Source organism: Nyctereutes procyonoides, unplaced genomic scaffold, assembly GCF_905146905.1.
Source record: "Nyctereutes procyonoides isolate TBG_1078 unplaced genomic scaffold, NYPRO_anot_genome, whole genome shotgun sequence".
NCBI classification, from domain to species: Eukaryota; Metazoa; Chordata; class Mammalia; order Carnivora; family Canidae; genus Nyctereutes; species Nyctereutes procyonoides.
In genome coordinates, this window is record NW_026575120.1 from 3,841,844 (window position 1) to 3,867,977 (window position 26,134).

At 33.9% G+C, this 26,134-nt stretch overlaps 1 protein-coding gene and 1 pseudogene across 1 annotated transcript in view; one reads left to right on the forward strand and one right to left on the reverse strand.

Annotated features, from left to right (window-relative positions):
- The window catches only part of SGCZ (sarcoglycan zeta), a 459,573-nt gene that overhangs the window by 265,350 nt on the left and 168,089 nt on the right, over nt 1-26,134 (forward strand). The window lies entirely within an intron of this gene.
- Nucleotides 17,292-18,399, reverse strand: LOC129516080 (60S acidic ribosomal protein P0-like; annotated as a pseudogene).

Consider the following 26,134-nt stretch of genomic DNA (forward strand, 5'->3'; position numbering starts at 1 on the left):
GTATTACTGACTTGTCAATCATATTATTATTCTTATTGTATATAGGGATGACTTTTCCATTCATTTTTCTTATTGACCTCTGTGCTTATATTTAAATAGCTCTTCTTTTTTGGTGTGGATATATTCTGGCCATTTTCCTGAAATTATATTATTTCCATTATATTTAAAATTATTAAAATTGTTCTTGTGACCAAAAAAATGATTTTTTTTAAATTTTTTTTTATTTATTTATGATAGTCACAGAGAGAGAGAGAGACAGTCAGAGACACAGGCAGAGGGAGAAGCAGGCTCCATGCACCGGGAGCCCGACGTGGGATTCGATCCCGGGTCTCCAGGATCGCGCCCTGGGCCAAAGGCAGGCGCCAAACCGCTGCGCCACCCAGGGATCCCCAAAAAAATGATTTTTATAATAACAGCTAACATTCAGCTTACACTAGAGCTCTAGAGTCAAATTCCTGGTTTCAAATCCTGGCTCTTTCAATTAGCAGTTGTAATTAATTACCTTATTTAACTTCTCTGTGCCTTACTTTTTTCATATGTAAAATAAAGTTCATAGTAGAACATAATGTTTTTATCATTAAAATAATAGTAGTGTCCAACCCAAGAAATAATTATTTTTAATCAAAATCAAACATTATATTAAATGCTTTGCATATTTTAGCTCATTCAGTCCTTATTATGTGATATGTATTATTATAAAAGACAGTATATTTTGAGAGTAGAGTTTAAGGATTTAATGACATACTATAAATAAAATGTAAGAATATGAGATAATCTAATATGATATCAAAATTTTTTGTTCTGATTAACTGCTATTAACCAATTGGGGGAAAGTAGGGAATGGGGAATGATTGTGAGCACATTTTTGGAACTGTTAATTTTCCTATTAGGAGAGCATGGATTTCTGGTAAGACAGGTGGATCCATGAGTCTGGACTTCATGTTGGAGGTATAAGCTAGAAATATAAATTAGAGACATTGTCTATCTATCTGCCTATATATCTATCTAATTTCAATACATGAGATTAGATAAGAATATCAAGTGAGTGCACATAAATAGAAAATTTAAGGAAATTTATTGAATGAATCCTTGGGCACCCAAAATTGAATAGTTTAGAAAGAAGAGTAAGAACCAAACAGACTAAAGAGGAAAGGAGACTGAAGTAAGAAGAAAACAAATAATTCAGTATCCTAGAAGCAGGAAAAGGAAAGTGTTTTCAGGTTGTTAGAGTGAAGAGCTATTTCTAATAGGCCATGTAACATGAAGACTGAAAATTTATCCTCCCATTATTAGCTTAATTATACCTTAGTCAGAAAAAAATTATTATTATTGATTTAGAAAGAGAAAGAGAGAGAGCTCATCAGGAGGGGAAGAGAGAGAGAGAATCTCAAGCAGACTCCCACTGAGCACAGAGCCCAACGTGGGGCTCGATCTCACAATCCTGAGATCATGACCTGAACTGAAACCAAGAGTCAGATATTTAACTGGTTGAGTCACCCAAGCACCCCAAAAATAAAAGCTTTTATCACATATTAATATATCTATTAATCTGAGTTTTATTTTTTGATTTAATGTATTGATTGAATTTCATGAAAAGATATCCAAATATCCAAGCATCCTTTTATTACTGGGACAATCTTTTCTTTTGTTCATGAGATAGCAATTTTTTAATAAATAACCATTCAACATTGAACTTTGTACTGTGTAAACCACTTTTATACATATCACTTTACTTAATCCATACTGCGATCCATAGGAGATAATGTATTCATTTGCATATGGCAGTGCAGCTGCCGTAAAAATAATACAACATAAGTCTTAATACTGTGACTAGAATCTCAATCTTCCTATCTTCATTCACTGCTTTTAACAGTTCATCAGACTCTCCAAATTAGTCCTTTTTCACATATTCTCCAGGAAACTGATATTTCTATTTATGTATGTGGAGTGCTGGGGTGGACCCATAGAAGAAGGTATGGGGACAGTTTGAGCATAGTGGATAGTGGCCCCTGTTTCTGAAGAAGAGAAAAAAATAATAATGCCGTGGTAGGAGCTCTTTATTAAATTGTGAGACCATATAAAGTTGCTGAATATGTAAATGTAGGTGAAACTACTGTCAAAGGGAAATATTCGTTGGAATTAAAAACAACAAAACTATAGGGAGATTCCAAAAGGGTTCTACTTACTATGTATTGCTTTCTTAAGATAATGATTGTCCTCTCACTAGTGTGGTCTCCCAGACATCACTGAAGCCTTACAGAGAAATACAGATTCTCTCATCACCTCATACTTAACCAGCTACCTTTATAAACAAACATGTAAACAAGTTACCTGTAGTTTTTCTTCTTTACCAAGACACATGCACACACACATAACCCTACACTTACTACTTTTTAAGAAAATATGTGAGATAATGAGATAGCAAACGTAGGAGAAAAGAGAAGCACCCAATAGGTCAGGTTGCTATTATGTACAGTATCAGATTTTTTTCTTTTTTTGGCAATCTCTTGTGGAGAACTTGAAACAGATATATATTAAACGTAGAGTAAAACCAAGATGCTAGTAAATCTTATACATCTTTATTGCCTTACAATAATCTGATATAACAATATAATTCAGTGTTAGGAATTACCTGCCTGAAGGAGCACGAATAATTAAGCTTCAGATCCCTGCTAATTCATCTCAAATAGTTCCTGCTACCAGTTATTAAGTACTTTCCATATGCTAACTGCTATGTGAAGGGCTCGTTATGCATGCTTATCTAATTCACACAACAACCCAAATGAAGTAGACATGAGTACATTCATTTTGCAGATGAGAAAAAGAATGTCTTAAAGATTTATCTGAGAATCACAGAAAGTTGTGGGGCAAGGATCATATCCAGATTTGTCAGACTTTTTTAACCCACACCATTATAACTACTGTGAAATCTCTACATCAGTTCGTGGAATAAGTCAAGTCTTGTCAGGAAGAAGTTTGAAGAGGATTCCTCCAGAATTCTATTATTATTCATTCTATGAAACATTCCATACTTTCCAAAAAGTATGTTTTCTAAAAATCCTTGTTATGGAGTTTGTTTTAAAATAGGTACTTAAGCCCTTTACGATTTTTTCTTGCATGGGATAAAAAATAGACCCTTGTTATATTGAATGCCACTCTCCAGTGAATGGGATTTTAATGAGGTATCAGTGTCATTTCTTAAAGAAAGCTAAAAAAAAAAAATTGTCCTCCAACTAGTAGATTTCTTCACTACCCCAAACTTAACACATCTCCAAGAATGTGTGGGTGCACTATCAGTATATAGGATCATCTTAGTCATGATGAGGAGAGCAATTTACTGAAAATGTGCAAAGTTCTGGGAATAGACCACAGAGAAAACATTAGCAATACCTACATTAGCTCAGAGTTTTTCAAACTTTTTTTGAATATGAACCACAGTGAGAAACAGATTTTACATTGTAGTGTGGTATATATACACTGATTTTTTTTTGCTAATCTGATCTACCCTACAAGTTCATCCAGTTTTAATTTCGATTGAATTAAATAATTAATATTTTACATATTATATATATATATAAGTTACATCTCACCAAATTTAGTTAATGGTCTTTCAGTGTGACTGATTTGAAAAACATTGCCTTGTTCGTTATTCAAATAGTACGTTCAATTCGGCAATGTATTTTCTCTTTTCTTTCAAAGTCACAGATGTAATGGATTCTACAGTAGGGACTGTATTATTTGAATTTCAAAGGAAAAAATACAAAAGGTGTAGATACCGTGAAAGCAGCAATCTTATTTTGACCATTTCCTAGAACTGTGCCTGGTGGATTAAAAGCCCAGTGAAATTTTTAAACTTTTTATTAGTACGCGTGTGTACAGAAACACACACACGTCTTAGTGAATGTTTATTTTACTGAAAAAATGCATGGTTAGTGTATACAAAAAAAATATTTATTTATTACCACGCAAAAAGATGCTTCTCTGAGACAAATGGAATAGGTAAGCCTACTACTTCTAATATTCTGTTTGTTTCACAAATTTTTAACCAATATAAACTTGTGGTGAATTAGATCCTAGAATTGCCATTGATAGCATAAGAAATAGTAGTCATATTAACTTCATACTTACAAAGAGGCAAAGTAGTTCGCGGTTGCATTCACTAAAAATAATTGAAGAGAACATATCTAATTTTGAATTTTCAGAGCCTTCTGGGTTTATTTTGATCCCATCTGTACCTGAGCCACAAAATGATCTGCCTTATGTTTCTTATGACTATGTTGCTGTTCGATGAAATTATTTCTATTACTTTCACATTAATGTTTTGTGTTTTTTTTTCCCTAGTGCTTTGTCTTAGAAGTCAGGTCTGGGAACTGCGTTTAGGAATGATCTTAGTGATGGTATTTTCACTTTGAGTTGGGTCTTCCACGCTACATAAATTAACTATGGATCAAGCTGGTATACTTCCATAAGGAAATAATTTAAGCTGGACTTTAAAGAATGATTGGGATTTGAATTTCAAATCACAAAATTTTTATGAGCAAGAAAATCATTTTAAAAAGACATTGTTTAAGAAACAGTAATTAGAACGGTTTGGTCTGATACAAGAATCCTATAATACAATGGTCTCAAATCCATCAGGTACATCCTAAGTATGTTCCAAGACTTTCCAGAGGGCAATAAGGCATGGAGTTATTTTTTCTAGGCTCTCAAATTTCAAATGCACTCCTTAAATTTGATCTGTTTGCAAATACCCTGTAGCTGCTCTTTCTCTTTTTCCTGTTTCTCTACCACTACCACTATTGTTATATAAAAAGTAAGACTGTCATTGGTCTTTTTTTTTTTTTTACATTTTAAAAAAAATTATTGTTAAGGATATAAAAAGTTTAGAGTGGGCTAGAAGTGATTGGCTAAACAACAACAAGAAAGAGTTCAAGGATACACTGCACCGGAAATAAAAGGAAAAAGTCCAAAGATATATTGATAAATCAATAAATAAATGTAAAAACAATAGAGACTACAGAGTATCAGTGGCTGGGTAAGACTGCTGAAAGGAGAGTGTATACATTCCTCCAGACCATACACTCCTGGCAAAAATCTCTCTCTCTTTTAGAATTATAAATAAAAAATAAGTTAATTATCTTCGGATAATATTAATATATTTATTTGAAATGAAACATTCAAACACTTTTTTGATAGAATGTAAGACTGGTTTTACTGATGATTTAGGGCATTTGGCAGATGCATTGTATCATTTGGATAAGCTCAATGTAGAGCTCCACAAAATTGGAGCATTACGCAAAATACATTTAAAATACATGTACAATAGTTAGCGTCAGATAGTTTATCCCTTGTAAACATTAAACTTTAGATACCAAAAATATTTCAAGTATAGCTTAAAAACATTTGGGGAACTATAGTTTAAAAAAATATTTTAGGGAGTTGAGTAAGCAAAAAACATTTGAAGAACAAAGAAATAAAGAGCAGAGAAACATTGATTTGGAATGTAGCTTAGGACTTTACACATGCAGAGTTTGAATGCTAAGGAATTTGGGTTTTATCCCTAAAGCACCGATACACTAAACTGTGTATATTATCTTACTTTTGCTTACTACACTATATTTCAGGTTAATGAAATGTATTCTTTTAAAAATAATAAACAGATTTTTCGTTAACTGAAAAACCTCTTCATTCTTACCCATTATTTAGGGTTGCTGTATTTTAATGTGGTGAACAATCATTTTTTAAATATATTTTTTAAAGATTTTATTTTTTATTCATGAGAGACACAGAGAGAAGGCAGAGACATAGCCAGAGGGAAAAGTAGGCTCCTTATGGGAGCCCAATGTGGGACTTGATCCCAGAACTCCGGGATCATGTCCTGAGTCAAAGGCAGATGCTCAACTGCTGAGCCACTCAGGCTTCCCTCTTTTTAATATTTCTAATACATAGAATGTTAGAAATTTTATTAAAAAGCATTATACTGAGCACAGATAAAGATATATTTTTAAACAGAAATATTCAGTATCTTAATACTAAAATCCATTACTCTTAATTCTTACAAATTAAAATATTCACATTTATTCATTGATGTTTTATAAAAGACTTTTAGATATGATATCATATGATATCATTTCAAATGATATCTTACAAAAAATAAAAGCAATATAAAGCATATAGATATGGAGATCTGGCCTATCCATTAGAGAAATCTTTTGGACCTCTGGTACCCCTGCATTATACCTTGAAAAACCCTGGTTTTGACTGCTATTTTTAGTGTCATCCTACACTTTTTACATTGTATGCTCAGGAGAGCTATCAAAATAAAATCTAATCACAAATACTGTAACTACCTTTCTGTCCATATTTCATCATAGTATGGCTTCTTCATCACTGTAAAAACTCATAATTTATTATAGTCATATTTTTGCCTTTTCAGGTATGTCCCCCTTCTCTGGTTTCCCTTTGATTTGCATTGATAAAATAATTGAGAGATTTAAGGTATAATCTCTATTTGTTAATTTTCTATCTCCATAGCAATTGAAATCTCTTGAAGTAAAAGCAGCTTCCTGTAAATCACAACCTTTAAGTAACACATGGGTGACACAATAAGTAATCTTTATCACAAACCTACTAAGACATATCAAGATCCTGAAATTTCCAGAGATTAAGAAAAGGACATATTAATTTGATGTAAATTTGGTTTTATTAATTTTGTTAATGATAAGTGTAACATTTTTATTACAATGAATCTATATGTTGCCCTTGATCATCCTTCTTTCTAGAAACTTAAATTTATATCTTGCAACTTTAAAGATTCGATTAGTTCCAACAGTTTTGGAATTGATTCTATAGCCCACGGATCACCCAGCAGCTATGTCTTTAAGATTTCTGTGGATTTCCAGGGAGCTTAGGTCCTTGGGCTCCAATTTTCTATCACTATGGAATGATTTAGTTTATTCCCCCCCCCCTGTACCATATGAAAATTCTTACTGCTGTCATGATATTTACCCAAATATGGATTTCTGTCATTTTTCTGGATTTTCCTATTTTCTTAATCCTCTAAAATGAACAGATATGTTCACACATGATTGTTTATTATTATTATTCATGAGAGAGAGAGAGAGAGAGAGGCAGAGACACAGGCAGAGGGAGAAGCAGGCTCCATGCAGGGAGCCCGATGTGGGACTCGATCCCGGGTCTCCTGGATCACACCCCGGACCAAAGGCAGGCGCCAAACCACTGAGCCACCCAGGGATCCCTGATTTTTTTAAATCCTTAAAGATCTCACAAAAGTTTTAAGGAGATGTAGCGTTTACATTTTGATATACAATATGATAAAATGCTTTTATATAATAGAATGCCTAATACCTATATATAAACAATCTTAAATGGAATTTTAGGTATCCTATAACACGAAAGCATTTTACCATATTGCTGACTCATTCTTGCACTTGTCTGTATTCTTTTTCTCTTTCTCTCCCTTTCAAGAATAACCACCGAAAAATTCTTCTATATATGTTTGTGCATTTTTTATAAAAAAAAAAAAACAGAAAATATGATGGAAAAATGCCCACCAATTTGTTAGTAGAATTTATGTTAGATAATGAAAGGAAACATGAGAACAGAACACAAATTTAATTTAGACAGTTTTGTGTTTTTAATTATAACAAACAAATGTCACAGGCCCAAAATTTGAACTTGTTTCAAGGCCCTAGTTTTCACACTATCCACCAGGATCCCAGAGGATATTGTAATTTTCTCTTTTCTCTTTAATTAAAAACCTAGAGAAAAGAGGATTTTTTGCTAAGTGAAAAAAAAGATAGGTCAACCTACATAACTCAGAAAAGGAGACAAAGAGTAGAGAGAAGGAGAAAAGAAGCTGTAAAGTACTGGAGGCTTTTGTCAGATTCTATAAACATGGATGGGGAAGAAAAAATAATTATGTATTCAGATTCTTTTCATAGATTTTGAGATATGCAAAGTAAGGTTGTGAACTGTTAAAATTTACTTTGTGCTGTGAACTGTTTTTTTGACCCTGACACCACTCTAAGGCTGAATTACATGGTTCTAGTCTTTAACCAAATCACAAAAGTATTAATTTAGAAATTTAAATGACCAGGAAATGAAGAAGGAAATAATAAGAGGAATGGTTAATTAAATGTCATAGCTCTTGTATGCTCTGTAGTCACGGCATCATTGCCTACCTATACTTCAGTTACTAGTTCAGTAAAAGTTATTGCAGCAGTATTTTTCCCTAATAAAATATTTAAATGAATTTACTCTATCTCTTTCTTATTCCTTGAAATGTAAATTAGTGCAAATAATGGCCTTCAATAAATTTTAGGTGTAATTAGTAATTCTCTGCCATTGCATTTCTTGCTGGGAAGTCTTGGTGAAGTGTACTATGTTTTTATTATTTTTATTTTATCTTGAAGTAGGAAAGGAGCAGTTTAATTTGATTTATACAAATGCCTGCATTTTTTGCTTTTTACCTTTTTAAGTCAGTGTTGAGGTAACACCACATCATTCCTGCCCTCTTCATCTATCTGTGATTTGTAATAACCATCTTATGTTGTGGTTCACTCAGCATTCTACAGTTTCACCATATTGGCTTCTTCTTTTGATCATGAAAATCTGAATGAGGGAAATAGAGTCAAAATATTCTTGACCATGACAGATACCAGAGTTTATCAGAGAGAACTTGGGATATCATCCAATACAGCAAAAGGCTTTTGCAGAGAAAGTAAATCTGATATTTCTAAGTGCTTTACACTATATTAGGAATATTGTTTAATTAGCTGAGTAGCCCATCAAACATCAAACCTTGTATATTATTTCAAAATTCATGAAATTAGTGGTCAGGTATATGGTTTTAATAGGGAAGAATATAGATATTATTTTTGGTTAATTAATAATTTTTATGTCATTCTGTAATGTCACATTTAATGTATTGTTTGCTTTAATCATATTGTTTTATAGACTATTTTTTGTTATAATAGGTATGAAAAATACTTTGGTTGCTTAAAAGCAAGATATGAATGAAGACTTATTTAGATAGCTGTAGCTAAGAAAAAAGGCTTTTACCCCAAAATTAATACATTAAAATCATTAGCATTTATTATTCCTCTCAAATTTGTGCATAGCACATCAGTTTTTCTAGTTTGTACTAACTGGCCTGAGACTGGAAAATCTAAAACATCCTCACAGGCGTTTGTCAGTTGGCTATGATGTCTGAGATGACATTACATATGGTCTCTCTTCCTGTAAGTTAGTCCCAGCTTGATCACATGATAACACAATGGTTCCCAGCAGCAAAAGAAGGCAGCCGCCATGTGCAAGTGCATCTCAATAAAATACAATAGATAGCCAATACAAACCACAAGATTGAGCCCAAATTCTGTGGAGAAATTGACTCTATCTCCTGATGGTAAAACAGTGAAGTTAGTTTACAAAGGTCATACACCAATGGGAGGAATTTGTGGTCACTCTCGAAGCTACTACAGAGAATATCATTATTTCTGGTCTTAATAATTTTATAGTACTTTTAAAAAAATGTAGTTTACCAGTATGATTTTCCATGAAAGATTGAATTGTGTACTTATACTATTTGTTTTAAAAGTAAAATTTTAAATTAAAATTAAAAAGATGAATATTTTCACTTAAAATCAGATAAGATTCCTAGATTTTTGCTATCTTATATTTATGACAGAACTTTGAATGACCTTTGAAGGTAATGGAAAACCTGCTTATCAAATTTTCTAGAAATCTTAGCTTTGGGACATTGAATCTTTCTTGCGATTTTTAAATAAGCAATATAAATATTAGAATTGTTGGATGTTGTGGTCATATCAACAGATGTAATTTATGTGGCATTACTATGATTTATAAGGCATCAATCATACTAATCATTACCCATCTCTGAATTTATGTGATTACATATTTCTTAGGATAGTAATATTAATAGATTAATTATTGACATTGTCCTATAAAAATTTATAGCTTAGCTTTATATTCTATTACAATAAACACCAACAAACATAAGATATGTGTCAGTCTATTTAATCTAGAATCTTTGCATAATAAAGCACCCTAAACTAGCATAGATTATTAGAGTACTTTCTATGTACTGTTTGTCTCAAACTTGATTTCATGAATATTATAGATTTTGATATAATTATAATAGTATATCATTCCTAATTGTTATTAATTGATAATTTCACTAAGGCTACAAATCTCTAAACTTGGTTCTCTTATTTTCTTTATCAGGCGATGTCTTTCTGCTATTACATAACCAAATTGTATCTATAATTAATGTGAAAATAGGTGTGTTATTTCCAGACTTATAAGTGAATGCTACAATTTCCTTCTTTTTATTGAAGTAGAATTGAGAAACATTATGCTAGTTGCAGGTATACAACATAGTGATTTGACATTTGTATACACTGTAAAATGATTACCACATTAAGTCTATTTACCATCTGTTCACCATACAAAGTTATAATTTTTGTTCTTGTGATGAGGACTTTCAAGATTTACTTTGTTAGCATTTTCAAATTTATAATATGGTATTATTGACTAGAGTCCTCACAATACATATCCCTGGATTTATTTATTTTATTTTATTTTTTAATTATTTTAAAAATATTTTATTTGTTTATTTATGAGAGACACACAGAGAGAGGCAGGTACATAGGCTGAGGAAGAAGCAGGCTTCCTCTGGGGAACCTGATGCAAGACTCGATCCCAGGACCCCAGGATCATGACCTGAGCCAAAGGCAGAGGCTCAACCACTGAGCCACCCAAGTGTCCTGGATTTATGTATTTTATAACTGGAGGTTTATCCTTCGTGATCTCCTTCACCCATTTTGCCCACTCCCCTCATCTCCTGCCCCCTAGCAACCACAAATCTGTTCTCAGTATCTATGAGTTTTGTTTTTCTTATTCATTTATCTTTTAGATTTCAAGAAAAGTGAAGCTATTAGAAGGAAGAGAATGATAAAGATCACTTTGAAAATACGTGAAATAGAGACAAGAGTTGGTTCTTTGAAAAGATTAATGAAAATAACAAACCTGTAACTAGACTCACTAAGAAAAAAGAGAAGAAGCTCAAATAAAATTAGATTTGAGGATAAGTTACAACTGAGAATCAAAACATACAGAAGGCCATAATGGACTACTATCTATAAACAAATATATACCAATGAATTGGACAATCTAGAAGAAATGGATAAATTCCTAGAAATATATAATCATCCAGGACTGAATCATAAAGAAATAAAAAAAACTGAATAGACTAATTGCTAGAAAGGATTAAATCATTAATCAAAAAACTCCTAACAAACAAAAGTATAGGATTGGCTGGCTTCATTGGTGAATTCACCAAACATTCAAAGACTGAATACCAACCCTCCTCAAACTCTTCAAAAAAAAAAAGAAAAGAAAAGAAAAGGAACATTTCCAAAGTCATTTTTTTTAAGATTTTATTTATTTATTCATGAGAAACAGCGAGGAGAGAGAGAGAGAGAGGCAGAGACACAGGCAGAGGGAGATGCAGTCTACATGCAGGGAGCCTGATGTGGGACTCCATCCCGGGTCTCCAGGATCACACCCTGGGCTGAAGGTGGAGCTAAACCGCTGAGCCACCCGGGCTGCCCTGCAAAGTCATTTCAATGGGCCAGGATTACCCTGATACTAAAACTACACAGGGACAACACACACACACACACACACACACACACACACACACACACTCACACATGCACACAACTGAAGGCCAGTATCACTGGTGGGCATAGATACAAAATCCTCAAAAAGAAATCAGCAAATCAAATTTAACAATACAATAAAAGGAGCATGCACCATTATCAAGTGAGCTTTCTTTCAGGGATGCAAAGATATTTCAACCTCCACAAGTCACTGTGATACACACATTAACAAAATTAAAATTTAAAACATGATCATCTCAATAGATGCAAAAAAAAGGCGTTGGACAAAATTTAACAACCATTTATTTTTTTTTTTTTTTATTTATGATAGTCACAGAGAGGGAAAGAGAGAGAGGCAGAGACACAGGCAGAGGGAGAAGCAGGCTCCATGCACCGGGAGCCCGACGTGGGATTCGATCCCGAGTCTCCAGGATCGCGCCCTGGGCCAAAGGCAGGCGCCAAACCGCTGCGCCACCCAGGGATCCCAACAACCATTTATAATAAAAATTCTAAACAAAGTTGAAAGTTTAGATAGACCATATTGCAGCATTATAAAGACCATTTATGACAAGCCCAGAGCTAACATCATGCTCAATAATAAAAAGCTGAAGGCTTTTCCCTTAAGATCAGGAATGATACAAGGATACCCATTCTCACCACTTTTATTCACCATAGTATTGAAAGTATTGGAAGTCCCAGCCAGAGCACTTAGGGAAAAGAAATAAAAGACATTCATATTGGTAAGAAGTAAAACTGTCACTATTTGCAGATGACATGTTTTTCTATATATAAAATCTTAAAGACTCCACCAAAAAACTGCTGGAACTAATAAATGAATTCAGTAAAGTTGTAGGGTACAAAATCAACATGCAAAAATCTGTTGCATTCTTATATAGCAACAGTGACTATCAGAGGAATTAAGAAAGCCTCCTTTGCAATTAAATAAAAAAAGAATAAAATACCTAAGAACAAATTTAACTGAGATGCAAAATCTGTACACTGAAAACCATATGACATTGAAGAAAGAAATTGAAGAAGACTCAAATAAATGGAAAGGTATTTCACACTCATAGATTAGAAGAATTAATATTGTTAAAATGTCCATATTACCCAAAGCAATATACAGATTCAGTGTAATTCCTATCAAAATTCCAATGACAATTTTCACAGAAATAGAACATACCATTTTTATTTTGGCCACATTTTCAGGAAGTGAAATAAATCCCAAAAAAGGATACTGCTTTGCCAGAGCAACTGAATGTAGAGCCATATAATTATGATATATGCACATTTTAGTTTTTCCTTTAAAAATATCATATTTTTATTTGGGAAAATGATATTGTCGTATCATTTGTAGGTGACTTTATTATTTTAATATTCTTTTTCCACAGACGTAAAGCCTTACTAAAAGTATAGAAGACTAAAAAAAAAAAAAAAACTATAGCATACTCTACAAATCATCATTTTCATTACAATGTTTCAAAGAAATACAAGAATAAATAGGGGAAAAGAATAAGTGATAGTTCAAGTGGAAGTTAGGTTTTTGCTGTCTTAGAAACATCTTTATTTATTTATTTTTTTAAAAGATTTTATTTATTTATTCATGAGAGACAGAGAGAGGCAGAGACACTCTCCCTGCTAAGGGAGAAGTAGGCTCTCTGCAGGGGCCCGATGTGGGACTCGATCTTTGACCTAAGGATCATGCCCTAAGTCAAAGGCAGATGCTCAACTGCTGAGCCATCCAGGCATCTCAAAACGTCTTTATTTATTTCAGAAAAAAAAATCTATAACTGTTTGGTCAACTAAGGGAATAATTTCCCACTAACCTATGTAGATATAATGCAACTCCTTTTATTATTCAAGTTATAAAAAATAAAAGCCCCTGACATTATTGTAATTCCAAAGAAAAAGATAGAGTCAGTAATGAAATGAACATAAACCAGTACTTTTAAAAAATTTTTAGAATGTGAAATATCATATTGATATTTTGCTCCTTAATGTAATTGGTTATCCATTATTTCCACTGACAATCCAGAAGACTCTGATGTTTCAGTATGTCACTGTTGATGGGTTATGCTTCATTGAAAGTTTTTTAGAGTCATTCGGTTGTGACAAAAAAATACATTTGGAGTACCTAATTTTAGTTTGACACTACTATGAATCAACTGACTCATTGTTCATTGAAGCAATGCATGGTTTTCTGTAAAAGTATTTAAATAAGAGGACTTCTAACCTATGAACATCCGGCTAGTATGTGTATGCAATATTGGTTTTAAATAAATCCATGTCCTTTACATTTAGAATTTCTAACCTTGATATTTATTTTTATAGGATAAGTGAAAACATATTTTATTTTTAAAATGACTTTATCGGGATCCCTGGGTGGCGCAGCGGTTTGGCGCCTGCCTTTGGCCCAGGGTGTGATCCTGGAGATCTGGGATCGAATCCCACGTCGGGCTCCCGGTGCATGGAGCCTGCTTCTCCCTCTGCCTGTGTCTCTGCCTCTCTCTCTCTCTCTCTCTGTGTGACTATCATAAATTAAAAAAAATAAATAAATTATATTAAAAAAATAATAAATAAATAAAATGACTTTATCTTCTGTATTTATGTATTTGTCTCATATTATTTTTTTAGCTAGAATTAGTTTCCTTTATATAATGTTTCTTGTGATTTTGCTTTTCAGATAATTTGAGAATACATTGCAGTAAATTATTCCTTGTAGAAACTCATTCCAAAATATGTTTGGAGATTTTAAATAGGTTTGCTTTACTTTGTATTTAAGATTTTTTTATTTCCCAAATTATCTCAGAAGTGCCTTCAAATATCCTAGGTGGTTAATGGCCTTCGATGAGGGTGTTGTAATGATAGACAAAAGGGACATGCTAGATGGAGGGATAGCTTGAGAACTTGTCAGAGAAAGAAGTACAGACATGGCTGAAATTGGAAAGTTTAATTGTCTCTCTGAACTTGAATCACAAATTGAGATTTTACTGACTGAAAAATAGCCATTAAGTACTTTTTGAGCACTTAAGTGACTTACAATTTTATTTAAGAATAGGCTTTTGGTAGTTATATACAGAATGAATTTGATGCAGGGTGATAGAAGGGGAAAATATTTATTACAAAAAAATAGCATTAGTTTGGGACAAGTGAAGCTTGAGTTTCCAGAGAGACATTTTGATAGAAATATTCAGCAGGCTTTTAGGAAATAGAAGTTCAGTCAAACATAAAGCTAGAGAGTTGGATAAGGAAGCCAGAACATGGTGAAATGGTCAAGCTCATTAAGTGAATGGCAATTGAATGAAATTGGAGAGAGACAGAAATACCTGATATAGGTTAAAACTTTCAGAATAATATTTTTGTCAGAGTAGAAAAAGGTCTCTATGGAATGTGATTAAAGAAGTAGGAAAATTAAAGTGTGGAACAGATAAACAAAATATAACATTTTTCAGTGTACCTAGTAGTGGCCTCTCTGAAAAAGTACCAGACAGGTAATATATGCCTGGTTTGATAAATAGAAAAGGTAACCATCTATTATAATGATAATCTGGATCAGTAAAATCATATAATCAATCAATTCAAGAAAAATTCCAAATACCCAACTCAGTTTTTTTTCACAGAAGTGTTTAAATTTCATGTTAGAAGATAAGTTATTTTGTTTTCCTTTTTGGAGAAATTATATAAAATACTTTCTAAGTTTTAAGAGCTGGATTTTATTTAAAAAGTTAAAAAAATAGTTATTAAGATAATGTAGTAGATTCTCACATTTGGTCCAATTACAGTGATGTGTATGCCTTTAAGTTGTAATCTTAGAGAAAGAGAAGATATTTTAGAGCTATTAATTTCACTTTCTATACTCCCTTGATGCTTTGTGTAGGTGTGTGTGTGTGTGTGTGTGTGTGTGTGTATACATGTGTCTGAAAAATCACCCTTTGTAAATCAGCGACTTCTTTTAATTAGTGCTTAATAAGAAGGTGACATGTATTTCTAAACAATTGGGGGAAAACATCAATGAGCTCTCAAATGAAAGGCAGCCTTTGAAAAGCGGATTTTGAAAACATTCAAACAGCTACATAATTATCATTTTCATCTGAAAATATTTGGTTGGTGCTTTGAGTTTAAAAATATGCTTTCTAAAGAAGATGAACAACAAAATAAAAGTTATAACTTAAAAACTACATGTGAAGGATAACATAATAATTAAATAAATACTAAAATCAGTTTCAAAAGTTTTCCAAAAACCTTCAAATTACTTACTTCAAATTACCTTTACTTTTCTAACATTCAGTCAAATGGGCTTGGGGTTAGAGGTTTTACAATGAATGGACGGAGTCCTCCAAAACAAACAAACAAATAAACAAACATGTCAAATAAAACTATTCCAATTTTAGAGGAATTAAATTTGAAACACAAAGAGATAATTTCTTTCTTTCTATAATAAATCTATTTAAAAATCTAAATTTTATTCTTTTGGTAAAAGGCCTCTGAAATTTGTTGTAGTGTGTTCTAAAAGATATCAAAATAAAAATAGGACAAAGGCAAATCTGAGTGTAAACAGGCAGCATTTTATAGTTAAGTCAAGAAAAGGTGTTATTAGACTTTTCAAAAGTTGTCTTTGTGGAATTTGAGTCATTATTCAGATAGAAATTGTAATACAGCTTTCCACAATTCTGTCCTTTCTTCTATCAGAAAGCAGGAGTCAGCTCCATGCAGAAGGAAACAAGCTCTAAAGAAAGTTACGTGCAAACTCTTTCAGTTTAAAGGACTAGACATTAAAGGATTTTATACCTACATCTTAATAAGGTAGTTTGAAGGGATAAAATTACATAAACTAATACAATGTCTGAGCATATAGTAAGTGATCAATAAATGGATGGTGATGATGCCAGGTTGTTGAGCACAATGGTCAAGAAAGAATTCTGGAGTCTTTTTAATAGAGTTCAAAGTGCTGTTTTTACTATACCACAGGGGCAGGACTCACTGGCAGAAAGAGCTGCATCATGATTGTAGGGATGACTGATTATAAGGGCTTTCTGTCCAATGGAGGTGAAAGTGACATCGAGGCTCCAGGAAATTGAGTCTATAGGGTCCTGGAAGTCTGGCTATTATTAAGATTGTGTTTTTCTTGTAAATCATTAAAACAGTTATAGACTCTAATGGAGTTTTCATATCCTACATGACTATAATCTTAGTTAATCATTTGTTTCCTCCTGCCTTTTCTGTTCTTAGGCCACCACAAGTGCCTATGGAATGTCAGACATACTCCACTTTAAGGGGTGGAGGCTTGTGGGGTGTCAGCTCTTGTTTTGCCCTCAGGTGCCTTTTGTCTTCTCTTTTCCTTGATGGTGATGATGATTTCCTTGAATATCCAAAGTGGATTCACTCCTTGATGGTAGTTATTATCTTTCCTGGTCTGGTACTGCCTAACTTCTTCAAGTACCTCCATTCCTGAATCTTGTCTTTCAGAATCACATTGTTCTGGCCACCTTCAACTTCAACTGTTCGGTTCAACACCCCAATTCTTACTTCGCTCTGTAGTTAGAATTCATAGTGGCCACAAAGATTTTTCTCTCTTTTTTTTCTAACTTACTCTTTTCCCTTTTGAGGCAATTTGCTTCTCCAGTGGTACTGGAGAATAAATATTTCAATGACTAATACGACTGACATTCTTTTAATGGATTCCCTCCTTCTTAGAACTTTGGAGGGGGGCGGTTTAAGAAGTAAGCCATTATCTCTTTGTTTTACAAATAAAGTTAGCTTTGTTAGTTGCTCTTTGGTGATTAGCCAGAGACCAAATCCCGTATCCATTGCCGTTTCCTTTGCTTCACATTTGGCTGGGACTACAGCAGGAACAATGGTGCTATGACAGCTGTGGGGGCAGCAGCCACAAATGCAGCCAAGAAGGCTTCAGCCTTTTCAGCAAGTGGGAAGGCTTAATCAGTCTCCACTGACAAGCCAGGACCCACTTGTATCCATTGATAATAGAATAGGCTACTGGTGCAACAGTCAGTAACAAGTCTGTAAACATAACACTAACAACATAGGGGACGCTGTGCAGGAAGCTAGGATATGGTTTCCTCTGTGATATGGAGCACTTCAGGGTTGTAGATGCTGCCACTGTCAAACACCTGCTGGGTGGAGAAGGTAGGGGATAATGAGCATGTTCAGCAGTGTGGCTTCACTGGCTCCCACTTTGTCTCCAGTCTCTATCAGCTGCACATCACTTAGGATTTCAGCGATGCCCTTCTAGACTTTAGTCTAGTTGTGAAGCCTACAGCCTGGAAGAAAGAACTCTTCTCAGGCCCAAACCCGTGTTCCGGGCTGGCACGGTGACTTCACATGGGGCTGTGGCACCAACACAGCTAAAAACTGATACAGAATTGGCCAGCAGCATGTCCCTGGTCTCAGTGAGGTCCTCCTGGGTGAACACAAAGACCGCATTTCCCTGAATATGAGGCAACCGTTTCTTCAGGGGTAGAAGGTTCTTCAGATGCCCTTGGATGGCCTTGTGCATCATGTGTGTTCTTGCCCCTCAGTAAGACAGCCTTTCTGCAGAGGGACATGTGGTTCTGCTGTGTCTTTTGGAGCCCACATTGTCTTTTCCCACAATGAAGCATTTTAGATAATCATCCAAAAGCTGGATGATCCTAAGGAAGTAGTTGGATTTCTAGGTCACCATGTCTTCCTTGGGCATCATGGTGATGCATTAGGGATTGCCATGTAGAGTTTGAAGTCTCACCAGGACTCCTGGTGAGAGAGGGGAGAACTTTCTTAGTAGTACACATTGTCTCACCTCTACCGTAAGAAGATGTTTGTAATTTCTCGAGTTTTTCTTGTTAAATGTTGCAATTCAGCCATATTCCCCAGATAATTCCTACAGTGTACTTATTATCCATCATCATTATCCCTGCCATCCAGCAATTATTAACTGTGAGGCAGCCCAGTACCAAAGACTTTTCATACATTTGTCATGTTATTTAATCTTTGTAACAATCTTATAATACCAGAAAAGCTCCTTTATTTAGGTAACAGAATAAAAGAAAATTATAGTTTTAGTAATACAGCCAAGGTCATACAGTAAGTATGGATTGTACTATATTAACATAAAGACTCAAGCTTGCTCCATCCCTTCCTCATTCCCTGCCTTCCTTCTTTCTTATATTTGGCTGTAGAACTTCTTTTTAAATTAAAATATAATGCATGTAGGACACCTGAGTGGCTCAGTATGTTAAGCATCTGATTCTTGATTTCAGCTCAGGTCATGATCTCAGGGTGGTGAGATGGAACCCCCTGTCAGCTTCATGCTGGGTGTGGGGGGCATCCTTAATATTCTTGCCCTCTGCTCCACCCCACCCTGCTCACATGCATGCATACTCTCCTCCTCTCTCTCTCTTAAAAAAAAAAAAAAAGGAAATATTTGTGTATGTATGTATGTGTGTGTTTATATACATATATAATACATGTATAATGAAACACATAGCTCTGAAATATAGTTCTAATATATATACATCCTTGTGACTCATACCACTGTCAAAATAGAAACATTTTTATTTCTCCAGAAGTTCCCCAATGTGCATTTCTAGTCAAGCCTCACTCTGCCACTTGGAGCAATCACTGTCTTAACACTATAGAGGTATGTAAAACCACAGATCAGTTTTGCCTATTCTTTTTTTTTTTACTTTTTTAAATTTTTATTTATTTATGATAGTCACAGAGAGAGAGAGAGAGGCAGAGACATAGGCAGAGGGAGAAGCAGGCTCCATGCACCGGGAGCCCGACGTGGGATTCGATCCTGGGTCTCCAGGACCGCGCCCTGGGCCAAAGGCAGGCGCTAAACCACTGCGCCACCCAGGGTTCCCCAGTTTTGCCTATTCTTGATCTTTATACAAACGGAGTCATAGTATGTTTTGTTTTATCTCTCAACCTATAGTTTTGACTTATCCACATTGTTTCTTCATTCAACAGTTCATTCCATTTGGTTATTGAGTATTATTTCATTGAAAGAATGTATCAAAATTTGTTTATGAATAAACATATTATGAACAAACATATTATGAACATTCCCAGGGATAGACTGTCAGATCACACAAGTTAAATAGCTTTCCTTTTATACCTCTCTTTCCAGACACTTCCTCTTCTATCTATCATGGATCAGAACCTGTGACCTCCTCACTCCTTTTTGTCTTCCTGAAGATATTTTTTTTTATTTAGAACTCAACATGCTGTCCATCAAACTGGTCAAGTTATATTTTGTTTTGTGTTGTGTTTTCCAGAGGGGTCAAGTACCCACCCCATACAAACCTTCCCCTACTCAGGGTTAGAGCCTCAGAAGAAAAGTAAAGAGGCATTCAAGAAAAGCTAGCACTGGGCAGTCCCAGTGGCTTAGTGGTTTAGCACCGCCTTCAGTCCAGGGCATGATCCTAGAGACCAGGGATTGAGTCCCACGTCAGGCTCCCTGTCAGGCTCCCGGCATGGAGCTTGCTTCTGCCTCTCTGTCTCTGTCTCTCTCTCTTCTGTGCCTCTAGTAAATACACACACACACAAAACAAACAACAAAAAAAAGCTACAACAGTGGTGTTTCATACATGGGCACCTAGGTTTTACACTTAACTCAGACCTTACCTTACCTTCTGTGACTGGAGTAGAACATCTGGTTCAGGCTTCCCAAGGAGCAATGGGAATCAGAGCACAGGAAGAGGGACAGAGAAGGTGTTTAAGGTATTTTCTCTAATGATTTTGATTTTAATGTGAATAGTAGTTAGTTTTTATTAGAAAAAATGTGGCAAAATATTGTAAGGATCATTTAGAACATACCTTAATGAAATCTTTTAAGTAATTTCTGCTGTTCTTAAACTTGAGATAAATATTCATATCATACTATAAGCTTTAAGCTGATATTTCAGGGTCTTGAGAGCTGTGGACCTTGTAAACCAAATCCAAGGGTGATTTTAAAATTGATGAAGGGGCACCTAACTAGGATTTGTTTGTTGTGTTCTGCTACCAGTGTGTGAGCCAGTAATGAGGCAGTGCAACATTTTAATTAATAATCTGGCTTAATTAAGTGTTCAATATCTAATCCTCTCAAGGGGAGAGTTACATAGAAAGTAGGAAAAATGCTTAATTATAGTTCTCTTAGAAAAATTTCTACATCTCAGATCAATAAATTCCCTAGAATTTCAACATACTTGCAGAGGTTTATGAACTTCACTAGTTCATTGACCTTAGTCAATTTGCATCAACTAGTTGGAAGATTTTATATAGATGGGAAAATTACTGAAACACATTATTTTATATTTATAAATTTGAGCCATTCTTTACACTACTTAGAAATCATTGGTATACTTCTATCTAAACAGACACATTTGGGGGAGGGATAAAAGTACAACTTACAGATGAAGTTTCTATGTAATATGAAATGTTAATGTGAAGTCACTGGTTGTCCATAGGTAGACATGAGATATTTAATTTTCACTCAATACATTTGATTATTTTCAAAGATTTATCTTTGTGAAAACTTAAATATCTCTGTTTTATAGAATCCTATTTTATTTTGCCTCACAGATGAAAAGACAAAAAATAAGGCAAAAATTGACACTTATCTGTGGCAAGCATAGAATCTAGGTTAAAATTTGAATACATTCATTTTACATATATCACTTTCATTGTCTACAGGGATTTTCCTTTTTTTTTTTTTTTTTTTTGCATTAGATATGTGTAGCTAAATTACGGTTTGTTCCACACTCTTTTGATTTTCTTAAAATGAAAAAGGTCCTTCTATAGACTCTATTTAAGCTTAAAAGGATTTTTTTGTCTGTACTTTTGAGATTACTTCTGAAATTTTCAATAGGTCAATATGTCTTTGGTCAATCATTATGTTTACTTTTCTCCAAGGGAATGAATGTGACCATTCTTTCATATCCTAAAACCTAAAGAATCATGAAAAGATTTTTAAAGTTGTATTATAGTTTAATACACTCTAATAAATGTGTTTTTGTGTACTGATACTAGAATATTAATATCCTAATAATGACACTTAATATTTATTTAGAAATGCTATGTATAACATAATGCTACACATGTTTTTAAGCTATACAAATTAATAACAAGCACATGAAAAAATGTTCAACATCATTAGCCATTAGGTAAATACAAACAGAAACTCACACAATCAGATACCATTTCACATGTCCTAGAATGGTTGTAATCATAGAGACAAATATTAGTGTAAATGTGGAGAAAATTAGAACATCTGCACATTGCTGATAGGAATGTAACATGGTACAATCACTGTGAAGAGCAAAGTGGCAGTTCTTGAAAGGTTAAAAAGAATTAGAATATGGTCCAGCAATTCCATTCCATTCCTCGGTATATACCTAGGTATATACCTAAAGAATTGAAAACAGGTGTTCAATGAAAAACTTGTACATGAATGATAATACTAGCACTACTGACAATTACCAGAGTTGGAAACAACCCAAAGTCCATCACAGGATGAAAGGATAAAATATGGTAAATCCATACAGTGGTATGTTACTCAGCTTTAAAAAAAAGAAAAAGAAGAAAAAAGTTATGCATGCTGTAATATGGATAAACCTTCAAAACATGCTAAATGAAAGAAGCTAAACCACAAAATGTCATATACTGACATTATTCCATTTTTGTAGAAAAAAATATTCCCTTTTTGTGGCATATCTCAAATGGGCAAATCTGTAGAGAAAATCCAGAGACTGAAAGCAGATTAGAAGTTACTAGGGCCTGAGGAAGAAAGAAATGGGGAGTGACTGATTAAAGGATACAGGATCATTTCAGGGCTGGGGTGAGGGGAGAATTGATGAAAAAGTTATAGAACTATCTAGTAGTGCTGGTTGCACAGCACTGTTGATATACTAAATGACACTTAAATGTTCATTTTAGGTGTTTAAAGTGGTAAATTTTATGTTATATGCATTTTACCATAATAAAACAACTAATACAGGATGCTTTAATTTGAGATTATAATAAAATTTAATAATACAGTCCAGAAGTAAGAAAGCACTCCACACTCACATAATGAGAGGAAAAAGATTTTCACACATATATACATTGAAGGATCCTGAAGCTTCAATTTGACAATCTCATTCATCAGTCAAAAGGAAACTGATATACAGAAATTCCTACTACTTATCTCAAAAAGTTGCTCTACTTTCTAAAGGGCATATAAATTTTCTTCTCACGAATAGAAGAAAAAAAACAACCAAACAAAAAATATCAAACTGTATTTTTCATCATTGTTCACCAAAGAGAATAAATCCCATATCCCTTTAAAACATATCACCAGGGACACCTGGGTGGCTCAGTGGTTAAGTGTCTGCCTTTAGCCCAGGGCGTGATCCTGGAGTCTGGGGATCGAGTCCCATATCGGGCTCCCTGCATGGAGCCTGCTTCTCTCTGCCGATGTCTCTGTTTCCCTCTTTCTCTCTCTGTGTCTCATGAATAAATAAATAAAATATTAAAAAAAATAAAACATATCACCAAATTCTCAGACTGTAAAACCGGATTCTAATCACTACAAATGAAGGGTCAGCAAAATTAAAGCTCTAGGGCAACTAGGGAATCACCTCAGAAACCAAGAGAAGATCTGTTTGAATTTAAATAGCCTGACAGGTACACCTCTCAGTCTATGGAGCTTAATGGGCTCTGACAAGTGAATCTAATTGGCAATATTGGTAGAACCTGTAAAAACTTTTCAAAATATCAAAAATTGAAAAGTATGACTATCATGAATATGTAAAAATAAACATATCAAAGATATATTATCTCATTAGTACTATGACCGTTTAAGTATCGATGGTAGTTCAAAGAGCATTTTGTAAAACAAGGATTTTTATAGTGAGCTAAGAAAGATATATTGAAATAAATTTGCTGAGTTAGAGACCAAACTCATTAATATCTTACATAGCAATAAAACTGTAACCTTTTGGGCTATTTTATTCTACTGGGCAGAGATCTATAATTTAATGTGTCTCTCCACAGAGCCTAAGCCCTTAATTACTAGTAAATAATAAAGTCAAATCGAGGTACATTTTCCTAGATAATTAAATAATGCTGGGTTAAGCCTAGCACATAATACTGTAATATGACATTGAAAGGATCTGTTGCCTAAATTTTTGCCTTATCTCCCAGTTTAAATATTTTTAACATGATATGACTATATTAAAAAAATAAATAAAGTTCAAGAAATGAAGACAATTTGCAAACAGGAAATATAATTTATAACAATGAAAAATTCTTATATGCTTCCTAAAAAGCTTATGACTTTTTATAAAAAAAGTTTATATACTTCTTATGAAACAATTCTTTTACATTTATGAGAAAGCATAAATATTCTATTAGAGAAATAAAAAAAGGACAAAGAAATCACAATTAATTCACAAAACATGGATTACACATAGGAGGAAAAAACTAAATTCACTAGTGTTCAAGAAATGCATGTTAAAACTGTAACGACAGGGGCACCTAGGGTACTTTATCAGTTGGGTGTCTGCCTTTGGCTTAGGTCATGATCCCAGGGTCCTGGGATCAAATCCCAGGTTTGCTTCACCCTTTCCCTTTGCCCTTCCCCCATATTAATGCTCTCTCAAGCTTTCTCTCTCAAATAAATAAATAACTGTAATGACTTACATTTGTTAACTTTTCAAAAAGAATTTTTAATAACAGATTTGTCATGATTCAGATTCTCACAAAATGCTAATAGGAATATAAATGGCTTTAGTCTTTCTAGGAGTAAATTTATGTATATTTTAATAGCCTTGTCAAAGGCAGTTCTGTAACATATTTATTTCCAGAAATATGTCTTAAGAATACAATGAATGAATAATTATAATATTCTAAAAGCAAATTTTGAAAATAACATAACAGTAAGGTAAATATGTTTATTTTCTCTTTAGATTATCTGTCCATTGATGTAAGTGGGGTGTTAAAGTCCCTTACTATTATTTTATCATCATCAATGAGTTCCTTTATGTTTGTTATTAACTGTTTTATATGTTTGGATGCTCCCATTTTGGGTGCATAAATATATACAGTTGGTTAGATCTTCTTGTTGATTTGTCCCCTTTATTATGATATAGTGCCCTTCTTCATCTCTTGTTAGTCTTTATTTTAAAGTCTAGTTTGTCTGATATAAGTATTGCTACTTCATTTTTTTTTAACATTCATTGATGTGATAAATGTTTCTTCATCCCTTCCCCCTTTCAATCTGCAGATGTCTTTTGCTCTAAAATAAGTCTCTTGTAAGCAGCATATAATGAGTCTTATTTTTTTATCCATTCTGACACCCTATGTCTTTTGACTGGAGTCTTTGGATGTTTAGTCCACTTACATTGAAAATAATTATTGATAGCTATATACTTACTGCCATTTTATATTTGTTTTGTCATTATTTCTGGAGATGTTCTTTCATCTTTTTTTTTTTCATCTTTTTTTTTTTTTTTGTCTTTGTCACTTTTGATTTTTCCTTTCCTCTTGAAGAGTCCTTTTTAATATTTCTTGCAGAGCCAGTTTAGTGGTCATGAACTCCTTTAGTTTTTGTTTGTCTGGGGAACTCCTTATCTCTCCTATTCTGAATGATAGGCTTGTTGGATAGAGTATCCTTGGCTGCAGATTTTTTGTATTCAGCACTTTGAGTATATCATGCCACTCCATTCTGGCTTGCAAAGTTTCTGTTGAGAAATCTCTAGCTAGCCTTATAGGTCTTCCTTTATAAATTAAGGACATATTTTGTCTTGCTGATTTTAAGATTCTTTTTTTTTCCTTTATCAGTATATGTTGCAAATTTAATTACAATGTATCTTGGTGTTGGTCTGCTTTTGTTGATTTTGATGGGAGTTCCCTATGCCTTTTGGATCTGGATGTCTATTCCCTTCCCTGATTAGGGAAGTTTTCTGTTATTATTTTTTAAAATAAATGTTATGCCCCCCTTTTCTCTCTCCTCTTCTGTGACTCCTATAATATGAATGTTACTAAGCTTGAGGGAGTCACTAAGTTCCCTTGGTCTATTCTCTTGTTCCATAATTTTTCTCTTTTTTGTCCAGCTTCAATACTCTCCATTATTTTGTCTACTGTGTCACTGATTCATACCTCAACTTCTTCCAGCCTGATCTTTATTGCAGCAAGCCTGTTTCTAATCTTGTTTTTTTTTTTTTTTTTTTTTTTTTTTTTTTTATGATAGTCACAGAGAGAGAGAGAGAGAGGCAGAGACACAGGCAGAGGGAGAAGCAGGCTCCATGCACCAGGAGCCCGATGTGGGATCCAATCCCGGGTCTCCAGGATCGCACCCTGGGCCAAAGGCAGGCGCCAAACCGCTGCGCCACCCAGGGATCCCTCTAATCTTGTTTATTGCATTATTCACCTCTTATTGATTCTTTTTTTAACTCCCTTATCTCTGTGGT